This window comes from Pyrus communis, chromosome 11, assembly GCF_041283825.1.
Source record: "Pyrus communis isolate YQ-2024b chromosome 11, ASM4128382v1, whole genome shotgun sequence".
In the NCBI taxonomy this organism is placed as follows: domain Eukaryota; kingdom Viridiplantae; phylum Streptophyta; class Magnoliopsida; order Rosales; family Rosaceae; genus Pyrus; species Pyrus communis.
The window spans coordinates 32,482,755-32,488,459 of NC_142575.1; the positions used below are offsets into that span (position 1 = coordinate 32,482,755).

The 5,705-nt window shown below is 42.5% G+C and overlaps 1 pseudogene; it reads left to right on the forward strand.

The window, feature by feature from the left end:
- The first annotated feature begins 220 nt into the window (after positions 1-220).
- On the forward strand, positions 221-3,962 carry LOC137741966 (phytochrome A-associated F-box protein-like; annotated as a pseudogene).
- Positions 3,963-5,705: the final 1,743 nt, after the last annotated feature.

Sequence of the window (5,705 nt, forward strand, 5' to 3'; positions counted from 1 at the left end):
TAGCCATCCTCTTTAACCAACCACTCTCACACACACTGTTCATCGCAAACTTCCCCTTCTCTCTCTCCCCAAATCAATTCATCGGAAACAAACTGAAAAACAAATCAAACCAAACAAACGGAAATTCCGTTAACCATCTCACAAAATTCACCAAAATACCCAAAACTAACGTCAATTTCGTCATTTTAAACCATCATTTCTCAGACAAGTTTGAATTCCGATGGCTGGAACCTTGTTCTCGAAGCTCTCTGATGACGTCCTTCTGAACATCCTCTTCAAGCTCGAGGAGGACCCGTGGAACTGGGCTCGGCTCGCCTACTCCTGTACCAAGTTATCCTCCATGATCTGAAACGTCTGCTGGAACACCAAGTGCTACAAGGTCATCCCTTCCGTAGTCTTCAATCTTCTTGCCGGCTCCTCCGAGCCTCTCAGCGGCTAGGCTGCCCTTCACAAGCTCACTGTCTGTTGCACCGGCCTCCTTCACTCTGACGTCTTCTTCGAGAACTCCAACTTTGGGCTCGAGCGCGAGCTCGGTCTCGACGAGGATTACCGGAGATTGGACTCCGGTTCGGTCGGCGTATCTCTAGCGGCGAAGCCTCCGACCGAGGAGTCCTTGAGCCAAATTGGCACGATTCAGGAGGGTGGTTCATCTGGAAATTATTGTTCTTGGTCTCTGTTCGATGATCTTTATTTCGATAATCTATAACGATTCTGAAGCCCATGATCAAGAGCAAGATAATTCCCAATTAGAATCAGCGGTGACGGAGGTGGTAGAGGATCAAGTCTCCGTCGAGAATGGCTTCGTTCGAGTGGGCAACAAATTTTCGATTTGCAAGAAAATGAAGGTCTGCAGACCAATAAGGTCGCATTTAGCTTCTGGGGTTTGGAATTTGAGCCGTGAGCAGGGCAACAAGTGACACGTCCCGATCCAGATATTCCCTGAATACCAGGATAGGCACGTGCTGGTCGACACCCGAGGGTGACGAAAGCCATTTATTGAGTGCAAATGTTGAAAACAAGGGGTAGATAAGGCTTATAAATATAAAAGAATAATGAATATGCAGTTAAGGAACGTGTTTAGAGCATACAACTAATCCTAAAACACTAAAGGAAATAATATAAAATTGAATGAATAAAAGAATGGGTCTTACACCGAGAAGACTCGAAGATGCCGATGCGAAAGTGCCTTGATGTTAGTATTGTATGCCTCGATTCTAAGTCCTGAAGGGGGCGCAAAACAAATATGAGTGGACCACGTTGATATATATATATATATATATATATATAAAATAAAACAGTTATCAACGTACTAACCCCCATGTTTTATGAAAACACATATATCATGATAAACATAGGTTTTCTGAAACCTAGCATGTCGTGCAATGTCTCAAATCATAACTTGTATATATAATAATCACTAGTGAATGTCTGATAACCCCCAGGCCCTATGTCGACTCCCCATCTCTGAGCAGACAGTCAGAGGAAAATACACTTCAGGCCCCATGCTGGTTCTCCGTCCCTGTGCTAATAGCCAGAGGAAACATACTCCAGGCCCTATGTCAACACCAAACCGTCACCCGGGACGGACCGAAATTTATCCCTACGTCCCGTAACGGAAAAGACCACTAGGTAAGTACAAAACCAGTGAACATACATATATTGAAAAACAACTTCATAGTATAAAGTCATCCATCATCTATACTATAAAGAGGTGTTCTAAACATGTTCTAAATATCATATCGTCATCCATCGGATATTCTATAAGAACATGGGTTATAGGAAAAATAGTAATAATTCAAACTAGCCTCAGTAAGTATGTTATCTCATAAAACGTTTCATAAAACATAGTCATCAAATCATGCTTTTCATGTATGCATTTCTACTATCAAAACATGCATTTTTAGAAGGGGTCCACTCACAGTACTTCGTCGCCGATCAGCCACGCAACTAGCGGAGACAGAACGCCACAATAAATTACCCCTAAGCACATAAAGGGTATATTTAGTCAAACTCTACTCAAACGACTTATTTTGGGAAAACGGACATTGCAAACGGGTTCAGGACGTTGAAATTAACCTAGGAGGGGTTCCGCACGAAAACCCAAAAATTCAACAATCAAAGTCGACGTTGAACGTTGACCGGTCAAAGTCAAAGTCAACGCTGACCGTTGATCGGGTCAACTGTCAGACCGGATTCAGGTCAACAGGTTAAGTGGGTCTGGGCTTGGATCCAGATTGGGTTAAAGGGTTTGGACTTGGGCTTGGGTTCTGATGGGTTTGGGTTTTAAAAGGGATTGGGCTTGGGTCACAAAGCGTTTAGGGTTTAAAGGTTTGGGATTAGAAGGGTTTAAGGTTTTTAAGGAAATGGGCTTAAAGGATTTGGTTTTAGGGCCCGGCCTCAAAGGCCGAGGTAAAAGGACATGGCCCGAAGGCCTTAAGCCTTTAAAGGCTTGGTTTGAAAAAGATGACGGGCCTAAGGCCCGAGCCTTAGACACTGCCCAAATGCCTTTAATCCAAAACAATTAAAATTAAAACAAAACAAAAAGGGAGAAATGGGTTTAGGTTGGGCTCGGCAAGAAAGGCCCAAAAGGCCTATGTTTGATGGGTCGCCGGACCCAAGGAAGAAGAAGGCCGGAATTCGGCCGGAAAGTTCCTTAAATTTAAACGTTCATAACTTTATCAAAATTCAATGAAATCAAGTGATTCAAAAATGAAATTTGTAGTTCTCGAAGAGTCGAAGAGAATGGTACCTCGCAAGACGTCTAACTCACCGTGGTTTGGCCGAAAAACCCCTCGAAAGCCGCGGAGGTCGCCAGAAACTGGGTAAGATTTAAATGGATATAACTTCTTCAATACTCAACGAAATTGGGTGAAACAAAAAGGAAAGTTGTAGTACTCAGCGAGACGAAGAGATTGATACCTTGTACGCCGGCCAAATCACCGTGGTTTGGCCTGTAATTTCCTCGAAAGGGGCGGTGCTTGCTGGAAAATTTGGAAAAGCTACTCCGAGCTATTTTCGGTGATTCACACGTATACACCACTTAAAACAACCTTCGATCTAACCCTAAAACACAACCCAAGGGTTTTTAGAAGCTTACCAACGTCGGAAAACCACGAAACACGTCGGAAAAGATGATGAACAGTGACACCATCACTGTTGGGGTTCCATGAAGGTTTGCTTGAGTTTTCCCGAGGTTCCTACGTCCAGTGATGTTGGTTTGGGGTTGCTGTTGCTTGTGTGAGTGATGAAATCGAGAAGAGAGGGGGAGATCATAGAGGGAGTGCACGGGGATGGAGAGGTCCAGGGATGAGGGAAAAGGGAGTGAGGGAAATGAGAGAGAAGAGAAAACTGAGAGAGAGGAGAGACGAGAGGCTCGGGGGACAAAATCAGGGGATGGGCTCCTTGGGCACACCATTTAAGGTCCAAAAATCATTTTAAAATTAAAAATACTTCCAAACTTGATGAAAATACAAAAATATCTTTTTTGTTCCGTAAATTTCAGGACGGGTTGTTACAACATGCTTCTCCACAGCCGGTTCTGCGGCGATCACTTGTACATTTGTGATTGGCCCGGCTGCGTGCACATCGAAGAGAAGCGAAATTACATGCTTTTCAGAGGGATTTTCAAGGATTTCAAGGGGTCCCAAGTGTGGAGGACGATCAAGGATGGGAACCGCAGCAAGATTGATCTGAATTGCGGGTTTTGCACCTGCAAGGACACTTGGGATTTGCATTCTGCATTCTGCTTGAGGCGGGTTTTCGGGTACCATGACGACGGCGAGCCGGTTGTTCGAGCTTATGTCTGTGAAAATGGACATGTCTCTGGGGCTTGGACCGACCTGCCATTGTACTCTAGATGGAAATTGCTCTCTAATGAAGGCATGTACTAATATCTAAACGGTTAAAAATTTCGGAGGATAGATACTCTGAAGCACCATAGAGTTTTCGCTCTCGAGGATCTGAGGAGAGAGGAATGTGTTTTTATTTCGATGTATGTCAATTTTTTCAAGAGTTTTTGCTGCTGTTATTGTTGTGTTTTCAAAACCTTTTTTGTTGTATTGTTGTTTGCGTTTCAATAAGATTGTATTATTTCAATGTCATGTCGTAAGATTTTAATAAGATCCTAAATTTATATTGAGATTTTGAATGCGTTGTGTGTCAAGTTTTTGAATTGTTAGAATCGTGTAGACGTAGTGATATGCAGTAAATGCACAACTTCTAAATGTAGATGCTCGGGATCCATAGACAATAATACATTTTCCATCGAGTAACATTTCTTTACAAGGATCAAAACAGTAACCATGCCTGAAATTATATGCCGGCATACTGCCGGACAGCTACTGCTCTTTAGTAGAGACGTTTTGGAGAGTGGCAGATTTTAGTTTTTTTATTTTCGGCCTCTTCACAATCATCACAGTGCAGTGAGCATGATGAGCGCAATAATCGCTTACGCTGCCTAGGATGGCCCTGCAAGAGAAGGAGAGAACCAGAGTCGATTGATCGTTACTGACTGCAAATTTGCATTGCATGAAGAGAAGCAGCAAGAAAATGGAGTTACCTTTTGATAGCTCCATAGCCATGGCTTCCAGAAACCAAGATGGATGCCTTGTGTTTTTCTACAGCCTCACAGAGAACGTTTCGAGCATCCCCAGCCACCAACTCCACCACCACATCATTCACCTACATAAACATCAAATTAAACAAAAATATTAGCCTCAAGGAGAACGTTATGAGCATTTCCCTGCAGAATTGGAGAAATCGGCACTGTGACATCCCAGATGTAGGTACGTTTCATGAGGATCATTACCTGTTTACTGGCACAAATTTTCTTCGCCTTCTCGACAACTCGCATGGCTATCTTCTGTAAGTCTGCCTCCAGAATTGGCAAAACTTTTGCTCCTCCTACACATTTCACTAAGTTGAGTATATATAGCTGCATTATACCAAATTAATATTTATGCGTATATAGAAAGAGCTCGAGCGCCAACTAGTTAGTAAGTTAATATACAGATGTGAATATCTGTTGGGGTTTAAAAATGATTCACTATTCTAGAGATGTTTATCTCACAAAGAAAAATGTAACGCAGCGGAATTGATAGGCAAGAGAAAGAAAGAATTCTCAAAGTATTACACAAGGTTTTTATTCACTCACAAACTTAGTACAAAAGGAAACACTCAAACACTCTTAGAAGCTTTGTTGCTTCTTCTTACTTCTTACTTGACACTCTCACTTCTTGCTACTTGCTCTCTTGGTTGTTACAAATGGTGTGGATGCCTTCTCCTTTTATAGGCATGGATGGAACCTTGGAGAAGTATGAAAACATCATGCTAGAGATATCTAGATAATTCCACTACCTTCCTAAGCTAGAATTATCTACACTAATCTTGTATGTTGGTGGAATCCTCACCATTCTTCTAGACTCTTCCACCAACTTGAACTTTGCTAGAATTCTCTAGCATGTGCATGGATCTTTCTTTGTGTATGGGCCGGATCAATTATCTTTGGGCCAAGACAAGATTACAATTCAACATCCCCCCTTAATCTTGTCTTGTGACGCCAATTGAGTTTCTTAGTCTGACAAAGTCTTCTTGTTTGAGTGGCTTGGTGAATATGTCGGCAACTTGGTCTTGAGACTTCACGTATTCCACTTGCACATCCTTTCTTGCAATGCACTCTCTTAAGAAATGATAACGGGTATCTATGT